This window comes from Harpia harpyja, chromosome 17 (assembly GCF_026419915.1).
Source record: "Harpia harpyja isolate bHarHar1 chromosome 17, bHarHar1 primary haplotype, whole genome shotgun sequence".
Classification (NCBI taxonomy): domain Eukaryota; kingdom Metazoa; phylum Chordata; class Aves; order Accipitriformes; family Accipitridae; genus Harpia; species Harpia harpyja.
Window position 1 is genome coordinate 10,466,755 of NC_068956.1, and position 19,477 is coordinate 10,486,231.

The following is a 19,477-nucleotide window of genomic DNA, read 5'->3' on the forward strand; positions in this document are numbered from 1 at the left end:
ATTTTTCTGAGGAACAAGCCAAGGTTTTGCTCTTTTGCCCAGAGGTGGGCAGCTGGGGAGAGCTCCTTGCTGGCTGGGAAGCCCTGCCCCTGTGAGGAGGGACGGGCGTGGTGGTGGTGCTGGGTCTCCTGAGTGACTGACGCCCATCCACCAGAGACCAGAAACCTCCTCTTCTCCTTTCCTCCTCCCTCTGCGCCTACTGCCGTTGGTGGCAGGATCCCACGCAGCTTCCTGCAGGCCGAGGGAGCCATCTGAGCCGTTCCTGTTCATTCATAACGTTCCCAACGTGGCTGGAGCCCTTCCTCTTGAAGTGCTTGGAAGCGCTGCAGAAATGTGGGCGCCGGTTGGGAAATTTTGGGTGAGGGACCCTCCCCAGCCCAGCTGTGGGTCTCCCCATTGGTCCCGCATGAGAGGCAGAGGGGTTATGTACACCATGGCTGCGTGGGCCGCAGCGAGGGCTTGGCATTGCCAGCTGGCGGCTTCGGTCCAGGAGCCCTCCTCTCTGGACAGCTCTGGCTGAAAGCTGTCAGGGAGAGGAAGGCCTTTTCTTGATACTTTTTCTTCTTTGTTTTTTTATTTTTTTTTTCCCTCCTCTTTAAGTCCATAGTCCCATTCTCTTAAAAATCCTTTAATAATTTTATCCAAACCAAGTGGGTTGTTTTTGTGGTTTTGGGGTGGGATTTTTTTTCATTTTTGGATATAAACTCTCCCGGAGTAGCTGTCCTGTGTTGGCAGTAGGGAAACTATGAAGGTTTTCTAAAGATGTGCTAAGACTATGCTTTGCTGGGACCATGTGGTGGAAAGGTTCGTGACCTGATGACTTGAGCTATCACTTTCTGTCATTCCTTGCTGACCTTCCCCTATGTTTATATGGTTTTGTGAACAGCTGGGCAAAAAGAAGGAAAAAAAAAAAAAAAAAAGGCCAGGACTGCAAGAACACTGCAGATCAGGAAGAAATGCATGTGCTTGGAAAACAGATGTGTTTTTATTTAAAACAAAACAAACCAACCACAGTTTATCTAAAGGATTCCTTTTTTTTTTTTTTAACAAGTGAAACAGATTAGGCATTGGTAACTTGTAAGACTGGTAAGGAATCATACCTTGTGACCACTGTTTTAAATTTTTTGATAGTGTTGTAACACTATTACGATAGGAAATGTCCTCCATACCTTTCGTCTCCAAAGGAGCCCCATTCTTCAAGTAAGCTGTATATAAAAGGAGGTCTGTGACTCATGTGCATCCCCAACCAGTTTGTGATTTCATGTTTAATGATACCATCTGGGTAGGGCAGCTCAGTTCTTGGTGGCCACTTCAAGCCTGACTCAGGAGAGCACTGGATCAAGGTTCCTACCACGGGATGGCAGTTCTGGCCCACATGAGATGCGTAGAACAGAAAAAAAGTTCAAGATCCTTTTCCTAAAAGAAAGATGACAATTTTATTCTCGTGGGCCTGGTCGTCAGAGACTCTGTGGTATGTCAGCTGGAACAGAGGATGGTTCCCCACTGAGCACTAGATGTTTGATTGCTCTTGTACCAAAACTAAGGCAGATGGGTTTGAAGAAGTTTGTACGATGACTGCTTGCTGTTTCTTCTGTCTCTGAATTTATTGTTCACCAGAGTTAAATTCATACAAATGCATAAATTGCAGATGGAGAAGTAATAGAGGAAATGCATCATTAGAATATGTGCAACTGATTTCAAGAAGGAATAAAGCCATTAAGTGGAAAAGAGACTAAATGTTCAAGAGCTTTTTGTGGGAGAGAAGAACCTTAGGTATTTCATTATTTGAGTGATAAGGACAGGAAGATTTGTGGCTGGCTGTGCAGCCATTTAATAGTAGGCTGGGATATCGATCTAGTATTGTATCGTGTTTTCTTAAGATATAGGATAATAATGGTACATTATCTTTCACTTCGGGAAATAATGACTTAAAAGGTATGTGAGCAAAGAGGCTGTAGACTGTAGAAATAAAATTAAATGGGAGTTAGATGAAACTGGCTGGAAGAGATCCTGGAATTTAGAAGTGCTATTGTAAAGCAGGTATTGGCACTTTTCAGTGAGGGTGTGCCACCCTGTAGCCTTTTTTTCCCAAATTAGAGGTTGCGTGTGCCAGTGGAAATTGAGTGGAAGCTGAGAGCTGCTGCCTTTTGCAGAGTCCTTAGGGTGCTACAAGGTCCAGCTTTGGGCATCTGCAGAGCTGTTCAGGATCAGTTGTGGGAGGTTTGTGCTGCACACTGCTGGCTTCGGCTGTGCAAAACTCTGTGGTGCACAAAACAGATTGACTAGGGAATAACTTACTGTCTCTCCATGGATTAGTCTTCATGAAGTGGATGTGCCATGTGTCATGTCGTTGGCTGTGACTAACATGATCTAAATTTTATGCCTGTCCTATTTCAGATAAGACATTACCAAGGAAGACTGTAAAAAGGTTGTGTGCATTGACTCCAGGGTACTTTGAGCCCTCTTAGAGTAACATCACTCATCCACCATGATGGCATTTATCTGAATGTATTTCTGGTGTGGTAAACAAGTTATGGGAGATCTGTTATTAGCACCTTGTAAATCCCAAGGACAGCTGAACACAGCCTTTTATAGTCTATCATAAAATAGTCTTCTGTTCACAAAAATGTGAAAATTATTGTTTTGCATGTAGACTTCCTTATTACACACCAAGTTTCTGGTTTGGTAAATGTCATTATTATTTAATCAGATTAAGCTTCTCTTACAGTTTTTTGTAATCTGCTGTTAAGAAAAAGCCACCTTTATTAAGCATTCTTTCTTAATACTTTCTTAATCTTCATGGCCCAGAGCACAGTTGGGGAGGAAAATGAGAAGGGAGTTAAAAGTAGACACTTTCTCCTGGCTATTACACTTTTCTTTTAAAAAACTTTTAATGAGAAGCCTTCAATTTTCAATAGCAAACCATGTCTTTCATTTTCCTGCATTCGGTTCTCCTGTCCAAAGTGTGCCATTAAAGAATAATGAATGTTCATGGCATTCTGTGTATTTTTAAATGCAAAGAAATGGTTGAAGTCAGGAATAGCATGATTGTAATGCTTTGTCTCTCTTTGTAGGTGCACACACATTCGAAAGTACAAAGTCTGAACTATACATACAGCTTTCTTGTTTCAGCTGGCAGTCCCTTTGAAGGTGCACTTGTCATTTCTCTTTTACTTTGTTTGCCTCTGCCTGCAGGCAGCATGTATTAAAAATAATAAATACTTCCACTAATGCCTGATGGGACAGCTTAGTAGTTTAGGCATCAGATTTAGAAATATCTGGCATTTTCAAAACTTAGAGCTCCAACACCTCTCAGGGTCTGGCTCCTTCTCAATACTGGCCTTATTGTTTCATTAGGTTGGGATTTTTCCTGCAGGATACGAGTCCTGATCAGTCCAGGAGCTTTCAACGCTGGGTTTCAAAGCATTTCTAAGTCTTGTGGAAATGTTGGCCAGGCTTTCTTCACTGGAATGAACACACCATTTCTGCGCTTCGCGGCTTAGGAGATGGTAAGGAAGATGCCTACGCAGGAGCTCTAGGCTTCCTGCCATCTAATTTTACAGCAGCTCGAAAAGCAAACATTCAGTAGAAACAAATGAATTGAACTCAGCCAGCCGGGGAATTGGCTACCAAAAAAAGAAAAAAAAAAAAGAGGGGAAAAAGCTCCTCCCTTATGCTCTTGCCTTTTGAGAGGGTTGCCAAGGAGAAAGCTGGAACTTACAGACGTTTTTGGCAGGAGGACAGGAGGAAAAACAAGGACTGTCAGGAGAGCTTGATCCCTTCTAAAGCAAGACCCAGAGAGGTGAAAGGCTCTTCCTGGCCATAGATCAGACCCTGAAGGCTCTGGGAAGTGAGCACGAGAGGTGGTGCTGGAGCACAGGAGTTCTGCAGCCTCTAATGGGCAGCCCAGGGCTGTTCCAGCCTGGTGGCTGGTCTGGTGGTGACAAGTGCACACCGTTATTTGTAGGTAACTGGCTGTTCTCCTACTATATTTTTGATTATGTGCATCACATCTGTTCTGGATCACTTCCTCTCCATACCCAGTGCTGGTCCTCACCAGAGGAGGCATAGGGGAGAGGCAAGGGAGGTGCTGCATATGGGTAAGGGTTATGTCCATGGAGGGTGTGGGGATGAGGAGGAGTGTTAATGGTCAGCTCTTGTAGAGGAACTGCTGTAGTTGGTGCTGGGATACTTAGTGGGAGGTTTGAAAACGGCATTTTCCATCTTATAGGATACCTGCAAGAAGAAGAATTAAAGAAAAAAAAAAGAAAAAAAAGAGAAAAATAAAAGGACAGATTTTGGTATTAGTCCTGTGTCAATAAATCAAATGTCATATTAAGTTTCAAATATTGATGATTATTTTCTTTGACTGTCCCTTGATGTCCATTTGCCAAAGTTGAGACAGAGACAGGAGCGTGGAACTGCCAAGAATTTCTTTTTTTATCTTCATTTTCCTCCACTGAGAAAGCTAATTGAATCTCTTTCCGAACCACTTAATTCACTGCCTGTCATGCTCTTCTCTCTCAGTGTAAACTTCCTTGGGGCTATCGCCATAGTCCCAGCAGAGGAGGAAATTAGGGTCTCTAACAGAAATAACCTACAGCTTACATGGCATAAACAAATCTTGGAAGGCAAACAATGACAGGTTGGGGAAAAATGTTTTAAAAAAAAAAAAAAAGGAAAGTAATAAAAAAGAAAAGATTAAATGCAAACATAGTGCCCTGCAGTGTTTAAAACACTTCCTTATAGTCTGTCAAGCTACATGTTCAGGACCTTTGATCAGGATGGAGGTTGTTTATTTCCTGTACAAACCAGCTTGTACATTGATCAATGTATTGTTGATATAGTGAAGGTATTCCCTTTACTGGTCTCTTTGAGAGGCCTCAGACTTGACAACAATATTGTGAGCACTAACATGGGTGTCCAAGTTGTGGAGAAAATGCAAAGAGAAACAAGAGGACAGGGTTGATAATAACTTGATCCCCTATTTAAGGGAAGAATGCTTGGAGGGGTTTCTGTGGAAAGAGGCACTATGGGGTGAAGGTTGTTCACGCTTTAGAAGAGACCATTTGGGAATCATTGGCCTAAATAATCAAGCACTTTCCTTATGGTTACTGTACTTAGGAGGACCTGCTCCAGGACTCCTCCTGTGATGGGAGTTGTTCCTGACCAGTCATACCCTGTGGAAGGGGGAAGACGTTAAGAGTTTCCTGCATTTAAAAAACAAAACAAAACAAAACCCAAACCATAAAAATGTACCATTTGCCTTAAAATTTTGCTGCATTTTTTGACCAGAATTTAGCGTTTTCTGCAGGGTGGATCTGAATGCAAAGTTATGCAAAGAATAACCGTAACTTTGTATGCACAGTAATGGGATCTAAAATAACTATTATCAGAAAGGAAAACTTGCTTAGCTGGAAAACAAAGGATTATTTACTCTTTGTCCAGCTGTTTTAAGTCTGAGGCATCAGGCTTAAAAATGACCTGATGGAGATCTGTAATGAAGCTGTGCAGTTTGCTGCCGCTGGACCTTGTGGATGCCAGAAGTTTTCATGCCAACAGACAGCATCTGTACAAATTAATGGAAGAGAAATCCATCAAATGCTCTTAAAAAGGGAGAAATCCTCTCCAGTTCCTGAAACGTGGGAGCTGCAAATCGCTACATTGCTGTGCAGAGTTACTACAATGTGTTTTGCCTGTTTTTACTCCTCCATAGGCATCTGTTGTGGGCCACTATCGGGCAGGATATTGGGCTAGGGAAACCTTTGGCCTAACCTCTGTCAGTCATTCCTGTGACTCATGGAGCAAAGGTTAACTGCAAACCGCACTTTGGGAGCCTCTGATCTCCACTCATTTTAAGCAGAGCGCTAATTCAATAATATTTTGGTTATTTGGACTACGACTGGGTGGGATGAATTCAGTTTTCCTTCTCAGCCTGCGTGTTTCCTTTGTCACATAAAGTTCTTTTCTGTCTCTGTGAAGCACTCTAGAATGGGAATATTGCCTCTTTTCTGCATGTGCGTGTTGTTTTGCCTAAGTAAAATAGCCCCCCATGATGTATTTGAGCACTGCTTTGGGGGTATCATTAATATTATCCTGCCAACAGGAGCAGGAGGTGAAATCCCCTCGTCCATCCTCTTCCCCGAAACAAGTGATGCAGAGTAGGAGCCTCCTGTTTGCAAAGAGGGCAAGCTGTTATCTGTTAATATGGCAGCATTTCGCCAAATGATTAGGCTGTCAGAATTATAGCAATTTGAACACGCTGAGCAAGCTTTTATGAACACAGGAACAAGATGCCGGCGTTAGATTACTGAAGAGGAATAACACGCGCTGGAGATTGACAAGTGCTTGGCAAGCCCGTGTTCCTGGGGCTCATCAGACATTCACGGCTCCTATGTGATGCTGGTGAAGAGCATACTCAAGTGGCTGTATCATAGCCCGGGTGACATCTGGTGACATGCAGTTAGGCCTGTTGTGTTTTTCTGGGATGAATTCATTTTCACAATATTTGAATGGAATCCACTTATGCAGAGTGGAAATATTCTGGCATATGCAAGTGACTTACAAGACAGTAATATTTTTGGTCCATCTTGTATTTGGTGACAAAAGCGTAATTAGCTGCACTTAGCCACGTGCTATTTTATGGAGTGGTTTTCTGGATTTCTGTGCTTCCTGCTGGCTCTGCTCCTCCTCTGCTCCCTCCTGATGCAGGTAGCTATGACTGTTGGGATGAGGAGGAGGGAGCACAGGTACACTTGGCAGTTTCCTGTGGTCATAGCTGCGGCTCCTACACAAACATGTCTGCTGCCAAAAGCTGCCTTTTCTCTCCCTGTAGCAGCTGGAGGGTTTACGTTGCACTAAACAGAGGCTTGGACACTAAGTGGTTTTTGATCCTCTGGTATGCTCTGCTTTGGTAGTGGAGTATATTATTGATACTCTACCAAGTTAGCTGGTCATTCTGCTTTGGTGTTGCTGTATGTAAGTGTTGGGAACTGGGTGATTTCAGTTTCTTTTTTCCTTGACCTCCCAGAAGATGACTGTGGGCTTGATTCAGCATTGCATCTGAGCTGAACTTAGGTTTGGAATGGGGTCTGGTCTCTGTTGGGAGTTCAGCTTTAGCTTGTTCTTTAGCTGTCTGTGACAGAGATGCGCAGGAAATAGGATTTCATTGTATAGAAAATGTTTTTATGTTAAAAATCAAACTGCAAACAGCACATTCTGCTTTTCAAGCACTGCTCTCCCTGACAGATGTCAGAGTTTCTGTGGAGAGCAAATGCAGGGAAATGAGTATTTGGGATAAAAATCCAGTTTTTCCTGAAAAGGTGCTTTTGAAAGAAAATTCTTAACTAGGTCTACTGAAAAATCCCGTTTCAGAAACTTTCATGTGGTGGAAGCCCTGCAGGTCCTCTGTGGTGCACCTTGGCGCAATGCAGAACTGTGTGTAGTGGACCAGCACGAGTCCAGGAGGTGCTCTTGTGCCAGAGAATAGCTTGGTGCTGGGCACGCCGGTTTTAGGCTGGATCAACAGCAAAGTGTGACCTTTATTGTGATATCTCTACTTGTAAATAAGAAGAACAAGCTTGAAGACATGTTAGCCTGCTGCTTGGCGCACAGCAGCTAGTGCTCTCCTGCATCCCATGGGCCAGTCCCCATGGGTGATGGGGCGACAGCATCGAGACCAAATCCCTGCTGATGACTTTGCACCCTGGGGCTCTCGTGCAGCCTTCTCCAGGGTGTGGAGGTGCCTCTCTGCTGAGCAATGGTGATAATACTCTCGGGTCGTTTCAGACTTTTGATCTGAAACCCATAAGCCAGATAGTAGTTACGTATAGTGCTTCATATGGGGCCAAAGTATTATGTAGCTGGACACGGCCAGGCTGTGCCACGCGACCTGAGGTTGGGCAAATAGTCCTTGGCCTGGTTTTATTGATTGGTAATGTGTAACCTGTGTGCCTCTAATAACTTTAATGGAGAAAACCTTATGGAGTAAACTAATGCAAAAGTGTATGGTTCGTGGAGTAGGAGAGATGTGAGTTGTACCAGGAGTACAGTAAGGCAAATCCACTTCTACATTTTGTCCTGCTCTTTGTAGGAGCAGCCGGAGGCCACTGATGTGAAACACAGGTTTAGCAGCTTGGTTAGGGGTAAATCTGCTTTCTGTAGTTGCAGTCACACCCAAGTGCTAACGATTGTTTTGCTGAGAGGGGTCTTTGTGTGTCCAGCTGTGGAGAACAGGATGAACAAGGGGGAAAAATGCTAAAATATGGTTTCCAAATGTTCTTCTGCAGGTTGTGCCTCTGAATCTTAACACATGTTGTGGCATGGGCTCCATTTAGGAGTTGCTCCTCGGAAGCAGGCTGGCAGGGCTGGGGTGTAGCTTAGGTGTCCCAGGGCAAACTCATTTCAGGTTACCCTAATTCAGCATGCCAGATGAAGAAATTTTGTGAAACTCTGTTTTTGCTATTTGCTTCTGTGTCTTTGGGAGAAAGGCATTCTTCTGGCTCACTTTGTAAATACTGCCTGGTTGCAATCTTCCAGCCTGGTGATTCTTGGATGTAAAACCTCATTTTTTTGCAGTACAGTACTGTTATGATTAAAAACAAAAAAAAAAGCCTTTTAAACTTCTTAAGTGCCCACCATAAGGTAAGGATAAAAAAAGTTTCCCATTGTTAAAATGGGCATTTTGAGAGTGCCATCCAGGCATTTTGGAGAATAGAGGTATTTTATTTTTAATGAGAAGAACTAAAGAATAAAAAATGGTAGCCTTGGAGAATTGCAGATCAAAGGTTTCTTCATTGTAAAACAAATGAAAGGTCTCAGTCCTAGAAGTGATGAATAAATTGATAAATTTTTAATAGAAGAATAGGCTATAAATGGTAATTTAATTCTTTGGGGGAGAGAATCATTTAAGCACTGTTTAAAAAGTCCAGATTTTTTTGTGTGTGAAGATTATAATGATAACTAAGGGGACGACTGGGAAAGCGCACGGTTCGGCCAAGGCTGTTGTGCACAGCGTTGCTTGCGCTCACTGCGGTGCTTGTGTCCTTCCCGGCACGCGTCCCAGCATGGAGGTTGGCACCTGCCTGCTTCTTGCAGGACAGCCTTTGGGGGAAAAACTGAATGCCTAAAAAAGAGTCCAGACTTTTCAACATGCCTGTGCTTGCAGCCCCCCCATCCTTTGGGTTTGCAAGAGGCAGAGCACAGGGCAGGGGTGGTGGGGACCAAGCCAGCCCATCCCTGTGTCCTCTGTCCCAAACCACCCCTCTGCTGAGTGTCAGAGATGTCTGGGGATGTGGGGTTGAAAATGGACCCCGATGGAAGAAGATTGCCCATGAGTGCTGCTGGTGGTGGTGGGCCAGGCCAGGGCAGTATGGGACAGGCAGGGGGCTGGGGCGGGAAGGGCAGGGCCGGGAGCGGAGGAGCGTGGCCTTCGCGACGGGGACAGGAGCATTAAGAAGCGTAGGCTGGAGAAGGGACATTTAATGGCATTCAGCTAGGGGAGCTCACTGCTGCCAGGCTGGCAGGCTGATGGGTGCTGCCAAATTTGCATAATAACACCACTAATAAAGGCCTCAGGGTCCCTGCTGATTGCTCCTCCGTTGCTTGCCACGCACCGCCATTGCATTGGGCTCGTCCTTCTCTCTGTGGTGTGACCCACTTTTCACACTCAAAACCGGATTTTATTTGTCAGTTGTGGGGCAGCCTGGCCCAGCTCTACGAGGAAACCTTGTCAGCTCCTATAAGGTGTCCCTGTGTGCCGCAGCATGGCCAGTGGCTGCGACCGTGACACACCGCCCTGTCCCTGCCTGGGCTGTGCCCTGGCGTATCGTCTGGGCTGCCAGCTTCCCAGTTTGTGTCTTCTAGCGATCCTGTCATGCTCACTAACTCATCCCACTTGTTCTGCTTCCTTCTCTTGGCAGTGTTTTTAAAGTTAAAATAAAGAAAAATAGAGGAAAAAAAGAAAATCTTTGCCTTTTGCCTGATATTAATTCCCTGATACTGATTTCCATTCATTTTTCCATCCCCTATCAAATTTCTCCCCTTGCTTTCACATCACACCTCTCACGAGCCCTGTGGATAGAGAAGCTCCACCACAGGCCTTGTGCATGGAGGTGGACTGGCTTCGCAGACCCGGGTGGCCAATCCGTGCCTTGTACCCCTGTGTGGCAGCTATTTTGGAGAGAAAAATGTGCTGCTGCTTGTGCTAGTGATTGAATTCTGACTTCTTGCTGACCTTACAGCAATGCAGGAAGCAGAATTAGTCATATTTGCAAGGTTCAGAACAGGATCGAGCTGTTTTGCAAGTGGCTGTGTCTCTATCACAGATGAGTATCTTTAATTTTTTTAAACTAAAACAAGAATAAAAAGCCCACTTTGACTTTAAAAAAAAAAAGTTCTCTAAGAAACGGTAATGTTTTTGACCACTGTTACATTCTCAAAATCAGTTTATACTGAAGAGGCTTAGAAGGCATGATGGGACTTGTTAGTCATGGGCATAATTTTTTGGTCTGCTTTCTGCTTACTGGGAGTTAGAAACGTATGTCTGCATTCAGACCTTTGCTGTGTCACTGGATTCCTGATGATATGCCTAAGCTCTAACAGCTGGTCACGGTGGCAAAAAGCTCCAAACTGAGAAGCAGTATTGGGCTTTCCAACTTTAACCCTGTGGGGACTGCAGATGGGCAGTGATAATACTGTGAAAAATTTTAAGAGTTTTATTTGTAGCTTAAATAGCAGCACTGTAACCCCAGATAAGGAAAGGTGTGCTTGTTAAGTTTTCATAATTTAATTTCTTAGCTTGTATCAACTTCAGGTGGCAAACGGATCATTTGATGTTATCGCTAGAGTGTAACTAATGATGATCCTGCTCTGCTGACAGTAATTTTATTTTTCAGCTCTGCAGAGGTTTGGCAAAATGTTTGTTTCAGGTGGATTCTCCCATCCCTTTTCAGTACTTGGGAGCTCTGCAGATTTACTTTGTTTGGCTGATCTGAATGGCTGTTGTTAGCCTGAAATCAAACCTAAATCCTGAAGAAGGTTAAACGATAATATTTAGAGGTTGCATTGGTACAAAAGGGGTTCACCTTGGGAAATTCATGTCTATATCTAGCTCACTGTTCTCTTTAAGAGCTTATGGGTCTGATTGAACTTCGTGTTTATTTTGCAGCGTTGCTTTGAGTAGAGCTGCTGCTGTTTTTTCACTGATGTGCGAGATCAGAGCAATGCCTTGCGGTGTTTAACTCTTTGTACTCACAGCAATAAGCTTCTGAAAGCTATCTGAGCCCATTTTCAGCAAAGCAATATTTGCTGCACCCGTTTTTCCCCTGCCTCTTTGGCAGGGCAGCAGTGGGGACTTGAACCTCTGGGGAGACGGCAGTCAATGCTCAGAAGGAGTCCAGGCTTCTCAGTGTAGACTTTTTATCAAACACGCTTATATGAATCCACACATTTATGGAAATTTTGTTCAGTTTTAACCCAGTGAAAGGTTTTGCTTCAGCAGAGAAATAAACCTCTTCACATCTCATCAGCTTGGATGTTGCAACAGTGCTAATGCACGTAAACCTGAAAGTTGCACTGACTCTGGCCACATTTCCCCCCTCTCCCAGTAGCCTGTCTGAGAGAAATGTGCAGAGTAAACCAGCATGGAGAGTGTTGGGTTTGTACAATGTATGTGAGGATGTTATTTTCTTGAATATATTTTAACTTGACTCTTCCCCACCCCCCTCACGATTTTTTTTTTAACATCTATGTATTAAAGGAAAACTGTGAGTTGCTTGAAAGGTTTCTTTGTCTGGCATTGTGGAAATATCTGAATTCAGATGATCATGCATTTAATTTGCTGGCCCTCAAATACTTGCCTTCTCTAACACTGCACTCTAGTGACTTGCACCATTGTGTTTGCTGTGCTCGCTGTTATCTTCCAGATTTGTGTGCATCTAGATATTGCTTGTTCAGCTGTTGCTGTTCAGCTTAGCTCAGAGCTTTTCAAATTCTGGTTGCCTGTCCATTCTCTGACCCTGTGCTCATAGCAGAGGCTGAGCTCCGGCAGTATTATTTCCTGTACCTCTTAGACCTGTCCAAGAGTTGTGACTGTGCTCAATGGGTGGCACTGATGGCAAAACTGCTTATGTCGCTTAGTTCCAACTCCCTTCTTCATTAGCAGCGATGGCTAAGTAATAACTGTAGAATTGCACAGTCAATGCTGGACCAAGCATCATTTAGTGATGCGAAAGGAGTTTTCAGACTTGGCTGGAAGTTGAAGAGGCTTCCATAGCTAGCTCTCCTGTGCTTGCAAAGGGCTGCATGGTTTATCTGCTTTATTGTGGTATTGTTTGTTAATAACTTTAAATGCGTTTAAAGCTTGGGAAACGGAGGAAATACAAAGGGAAATATAGGAAATGTGACAGTCAATCAGATGGCATATGCAAATAAAGATTGACAAGAAAAGGGGTCATAGCCATCAACACTTACAGCAATGTGCAGAGAGAAATCCAGAATCCATGTTGCAAACCTGTTCCTTTGATTGGGAAATGGAGAATTTCTTGGCACAGCACTTCATGTGTTGGAAATATAAGGTATGTAGAAAGAAATGGTGTTTTTCTTTTGGATGTGCTCTTCTATTGGCTAGCAAATATGCAATATGATCACTTAAGACTTCTGTTCATTTAAAATGACACTTTATTATCAGTTTTGTGACCTAGGTTTCCAAAACCAAATTCTTTATTTGTATAGCTGAAATTAGCTTAGATTTGATATTCAGCCTTCACACAATTGGTAAATTTGAATCTTTGTGCTTAATATTCAGAGAATCACAGACCTCTGGAGGTCATCTAGATCAAGCCCCTGCTCAGAGCAAGGTCAGCGACAGCAGGTTGCTCAGGGCCATGTCCAGTTGGGCTTTGAATATCTGCAAGGATGGAGATTCCATAACATCTCTGGGTAACCTGTGCCAGTGCCTGACCACCCTCATGGTGGAAAAGTGGTTGTAGGGTTTTTTTATGTTTAAAAAGAATTTCCTGTATTTCAATTTGTGCCCATTGCCTCTTGGCCATAATAATATTCCTCATAAGAATAATTTGTATTCAACATTTTGTCAAATTATATTGGTGTAGTCATGCTTGTAATTTCCTGAAAAATTAAGATTTTTTTATAGGGAATGTGGCTGAATCAGGGTAGAAGTAATTTTGTTTGCAGAAATCACCTCCCCCCCAGTTAAGGGTTATATTTATGACCAAAGAATATTTTATCAGATCTTTGTTGTAAGTTGTCTCTTCAGTGAATATATTATGTCATAAAATTGAGAAGATAAAAGATCAGATTTCTGATTTTTTAAGACTGTCATAAAAAAACTTGTGGGGAAAAAAGAAATGCAGTAACAGCAGTAAGACCTGAAGCCTCTTTCCCCAATTTCATCATCCTTAATTAACTTAAAATCGCACTGGACAATCCTCAAGTAATGTGCAAAAGTGGCATCTAATAGATGGAAATTATTAAGAAACTTTCAGCTGTCCTCTGGGAATATGCCTCAGTGCTTCTGTGTGCTTAAGGCTGCCAAAAATATCCCCAGTAATTCTCAAAGTCTTTTGGCAGATGAAGGCAGAATGACTGGTTTTACAACAATCAAGATCAGATGGTGGCAGATCTATCATACACTCTTCTATATTAAGAAATACGTACACTGGGAAATAAGCCGTGATCATATGTTCCTTTGCTTTCCGTCGATTTGTCGCTAGTGAGTTAGTGTTAGCATTAGCGTCTGTAAAAGATGGAAGACAGTAAAAGTTCAAATCATTCGGTTGCTCTACGTGCTTTCTATTTCAAATATTCTTAATGTGGTTTCATTGCTGTCTTGGGGAAAAGAAAAAAGTTCAGTTTTCTCTTCCACCTGCCTAATAATGAGCAACTGTCAGACACACTTTGATACTTCTGGGGCTTGGCACAGCGGTGGCCACAGAGAAAAATACACCTTTTTCTGCTAAGTCTTTGTTTTTCCAGTGAGAGATGAGCTTATACACTGTTGGCAAGAGATACTGCCTTTGTTCTGCTAAGATGTATCATTTTAGCCGTGGATGAGTCTTGGAAAACAAAAGCATTTAATTTTCTATCACAGCCAAGTGATCTGTGTGAGAAACCGTGGTTAATACCATGGAGCATTTCTGCTGCATTTGCAGGAACAACCTTGGCTCTTTTTGTATTTGCCTGTTTCTTTTGAGGAATTCCTACACCTTTTGTTGTTGTTGTTGTTGTTTTCCAGAGGGTTTTGTTCTTAGAAACTACTCTAGAATTTTTCTTATAGTTAGCTTTGTCTTCAGGCGGTTTCCCAGTCCACCAGGAGCAATTGCAAAGTTGCTTCTGTGTAAACTTTTAAGTAAGCCTTCTAGATGCCTGTAAAATCGTATCTCCATACATGCTGGAAATGCAAAACCTCCTCTTTTCAGGGTGTGCACTCAGTCTTGCTGATGTTTGCTACCATCACAGTGATGCGAGTCATCTCCTATTTAGAGATGTAATTTGACCAGCTGAAATGGACAGTAGTATCTACATACAACCTTAATTCAGGATAACCCTTATTTTCCTCCTGTGTCTTGAGCCAGACTCCATCTCCATTCAGGCATCCTCTAGCCCAAGATAAATGAGTTGGTTCAGATCTGATAAAGATTGTGTATGAGGGGTCATCCTAGTCTCAGTTCCTTTAAGTAGTTTGTTCCAGTGCCACAGTTCAAGGCTTGACTTTTTGTATATCAGTCTTGTTTACAAGTCTGCATAGAAGTAAATAAAAGGATTCAAAAATCCCTTTTCCTTTTGGACGGTGCTGTGTAATATAAGCTATAATTACTTTTCTCTGAGATAAAGAACCCAGGTCTGGATTCAGGAAACAGGGATGCTGCGAGAACCCAGACGGTTGATGGTTTATAATAATTATTTAGGCGTCTGTTGATGGGAATGCCTGCCCTGATGTTCTCAGCATCTGGCCTCTGTCAGGCTGAGAGGGAATCTCCATCCTTTTTTTTTCTTCTTCTTTTTCTTCTTCTGATCCAGAGGATACCCGCAGGAGGACACCTCCCTGGCTCTCGGCCGAACCCCAGAGCGGTGCCACTTTCCTCTTGGTTCCTCCACGCAGTTTGCAAGCCTTCGCTCCGCCATCTCCTTAGCAACTCGGAGCGCACACCCGCAGCACAGAGCCACACAGCCCCCGGGGGCTGCAGCTCTCTATTTATAGGCAGTCAAGCCTGGATGAAAATTTCCAGAGGGCTCTGGTAAGGCCTCTACAGGAACAAAAAACTTACAGGTCCTGCTAGAGGATCTGGCTTGGTGCCTTATCTCAAAGCCCTACCCGTCGCAGGATGCTCGACCTTTGCAGTAAAACACGTTCACTCTGATACATAGTGAGGATTTGCTGTTTACATAGCTGCTGATTAACCTTTCAAGAATCATCTTCTCTGTAACCCAGGTTAGGAAGTGAAATGCAGGTGCAAAAACAACAGCCTGGGGTAGTATCGTGTTGTAACAGGCAAAGTCTCAAGGATGATGCCATGTCTGTGGTTTTTTTATTTCAGGGATATGGCTTAGTAAAATCTTAGAAAACAGGAGAGGAAAATATTTTTTCTGAGCTTTGTGGTTAGTTTTTTTTAATTATGTTTCTTCAGGCTGAATTCTACATTGAAAACAAGGTTTAATCACTGGTTATATTGCTTAGTGTTGCTCTGCAAAGGTTTATTGATTCAGCATTTCCTTTAGTCATGTGGCTGAGAAATGAAGTAAAGGGATGTGTGGTGGTGCTACGAGTGACTCCGAATGTTAAAGGAATAAATGATAATCCATCAAAATGGGATGGGTGATGACCCTGAGCAGAACACCTGTTTTCATGAACTCTTTATGTATACTGAGCTAAAACTATGAGACACCCATGAAGGCATTTATTGGGAGATAATAACTTTCAGGTGAATCTGAGGAGCTTTTTGGAAATCCTGAAGTTACCATATCTAGTTGTCTGACAACTGTGTACTTTTTTACCTGGGCAAAATCATAATTAAAGACTTCCATAGGGCAGTGAGTTTTTTCTTCTCTTTAATCCTTGTATCTGGACCTTGTGTACCACTGTACGAGAATTTTGTGTCCTGATCCTAGGGCTTCCCTCCCAGATTTCCCTCATACTCTGCATTCCCTGCCAATGACTCCTAATGGGAAAAGCCTTGGAGGAAATGTCACTCTGCTTTTACAATACTCTTAGATGCCTCAGAGTCATCACTGGAATTGTTCTCCTGGACACCGTGGTGAGAAAATAATGTCTGTGTTAGACTGGAGGAGCAAGGGGAGTCCAAAGCAACATTTAACCTACTCCATTTGGTAGGAATGTGGGAATTACATGCTTTTGTGTGTGCTCATGGGGAGAGAAGGAGCCTCTATGTGCAAGGAGAACATGGGGAGGTGAAGACATGCACCGCATAGGCAGGCTGATTGACAGCCCAGCTGGTGCAGATCAGTAATTGGAAATTCATTGCACATAAATCTTCTAGTACTTATCGTGAGACACGGGAAGGAGAATATCTGAGCTCTGAAGCAGTTAACTCTTTCAGGGCCATCTGGGAAGATGTTCAGCTTTCAAAGTAGCAAGACTGTACAAGTATTTCTCTTTAAAGCCTTCATTTTTTTTGCTGTAGCGAGAAGAATGCTGGTGGAGGAAAAAGCCACCATGTGCTCCAAGTGATAGCATTTAGGTGAACAGCCTTAAATATTTAATGTTTATTTCTTTTACAGTGCAGCTTCAGATTGTCTTGGAAAATTCATCTTCGTATTTGGTGGTGAACACATTTTTGCCTTTACAAAATGCATCTTGCACATGTTGCCTGCCAATTTCATGTCTGATTTACCTGATTTGTGTCTCCACATTGGTGGGTTTATTGTATGTTTGTCCATGTGCCAGCAGACTCTGCAACTGTATTTTAAGAGGTCTGTTCGTGTCTAAATATTTATATTCTTTTCCATGAGGCTGAGACTGATCGTATGTGCTAGCAACTTCGTCCCGGCACCCCCCTTCTTCCCCCAATCCAAGTGTGGTTTTGGTACATCTTCCTCCTCACTTGATTTCAACACTCCGATGGTTTCCCCTATGCAGTTTTGAATATATAATTGGTTTCTGGTGACCACATTTTTTCGCATTTATTTTGGTCTGCCTCTGTTCTGTAACGCACATATTTGTCTCTCCATTAATGTCAATGTGAATTACAGATGAAAAGCTAAGTGTAGATAAATTAGTAACTACGCAAAACGGAAGGCGGCATTTAACTTCTGAATTATTTGTGTGGGCACAGGACAGCTAACGAATACCTGAGGATCTGAACAAATGAGCAGCACCAGGATGCAGGGCTCTGCTGTCGATGCGGTTCTCAGTGCAGTGGCTGGGGAGGGTGGGGGACTGTATGGGGGGCAGTGCAACTGTACTGGGTTTTAACGCCCACTCTTCTGGCAAGTGCCGTGAGTAGATGGAAGTGCTGGTTGTGGTATTGGAGCCAAAAATCATGCTTGCTTCGAAGGGAGCAGTTGTCTATGTACAGTAAATAGAAGACTGAATAGTCTGCATTTCAGTCCATAACGTACTGAGACTCCTCTCGACCCTTAAAATGGTGTAAAACAGTCCAGAATGGCGTTTCTTGCTGTAAAATTACAGTTCTTGGATGAAAGCCTTCCTTCAAGATGGGCCACGTTCTCTGCTTCACTGCCTGTGGTAACACTTCATTCATTTATGTCAGGAGAAAACCTTTTGTCTTCAGCTGAACAACTTCTGCTTTGCTTGCGGTGCTCTGCAGAAGCATTACAAGAGGTTTCCTTAAAGGGAAGCACTTGGCTATTTTCTAAGCTCACTTTCAAAGTACTCTGAATTAATTATAAATGAGTAAAGCCGTCTGGCTCTTGATTACACAATTGCCTATCCTGGATTCCCTGTAATGAAATGTAAGCTGGCCCAATGGTAGTAAAACGGGAGGTGCTTTTTTTCCCCCTATCTTATGATCTGAGCTATTCTCAGATCTACTGTTCTGATTTCTTTCAGGCTGCAATTCTGTCAGCCTTACATTTCCTCCCCTCTCTCCCTGCTACCCTATTTTTGTTAGGCTTTTCTTTTGGCTGCACTTACGCCCATATCCTGTTATAATTTCCATTGAAAGTAGTTAACGTGCATTGATACAGTGCCTTTTGCGCTGAGCTAACCCAATGCATTTTATTTATTTAAAGGATTCTAAGTGCCTGTAGTGTCTAAGCGTTTGACAAACACATAAAAATACACAGAAGTCAAGCACTTAGCTGCCCTGAGAGGATGGGTTCCCCTCTGTCTCTGCCAGGAACATCCATAAACCCAATTACTCACGTAGCACGTAGTTTAGTAACAATTAAACTGAAGTCTGTGCTTTATATATGGTGAACCCTGATCTCTTGTCTCCATTGTTTGTCACAACATGAACCTCACAGGATATGCTGCATGTTATCCCATTATACTGTCTCTTTCTGCTCTTGTTTTTGTGTAGTGCTGGATATTGTGGGCAGCAGTTCTTCTCACTTTTGTCACATTTTCACTGGGTTTTACTGTCTTCAGATGGGATGGGAGGTGGCTCAGTGCAAGTGACGTGGATGTCCTTTGCTCTGACATTTTTATTCTGTGTAAAAGAGCAGGAACAGTGTTAAGGAGCCATAAAGTCTTGGTTTGGACTGTAATAGCAGTGTATAAGCTAAAGACCCCAACCTGAGTTTTGGAGTAGAGGCCATTGAGCCCTAGCACGCTTGAGCCATGGCACACATGGTGGAGATGGTGCTGCTCCTTGCTCTGTCCATTGGAGCTGTCCTGTAGTGGATGTCCCAGCCCTGCTCTTGACCTTTCCACTTGCTGAGGAGGGATGGGTTCAAAACGGCCTAAGACAATGCTAACCGTCTTTCCCAAGATGTAACAAGGGCAACATAAATTTATCCACCCCTTCTTCTCCCTTCTCCCTTCTTCCTTGTGTTGGTTTAGGAAGTTGAAGATGTGCTAGGGAAATGGATGGAGCTATAAATTTTCATCTCTTCTTATAACAAAAGCATGGGATTGTCTAAGGATAATGGATTCTACTTGGCTTTGGTTTTACATCTTTGCTGGAGATAGTAAACCAACAGTATGGAGGTCCTCCATGTTGTTGGCTGAGGGTCGCCTTGAGAAGTAGACTGTACCTGCTGAGTTACCATCCTCCCTGCCTGTGGGATTTGAAGCCCATGTTGATGAATACTGGTTAGTCCCAGAATTACAGGAGAGCTGACACCTATGTATTACTATGCCAAGCTTGGAGTCGTCTCCATTGAAATTAATTTGGAAGGGGATACCTGATTCTTTATTATTTTCCTCTTTTACTGGGAAGTTCCTCACTCCTGCCAGTCCACCAAGATTAGACCATCCCAGTTGCCTTTTTCTAGATGCTGCATTTTTTCACCTTCTCCCTTCCAGCTCCCTTTG

General features: G+C 43.1%; 1 protein-coding gene across 7 annotated transcripts in view; it reads left to right on the plus strand.

Moving 5' to 3' along the window:
• Positions 1 to 19,477, plus strand: part of FAT3 (FAT atypical cadherin 3) — a 422,176-nt gene that overhangs the window by 40,476 nt on the left and 362,223 nt on the right. The gene's annotated exons all lie outside the window — the stretch shown is intronic.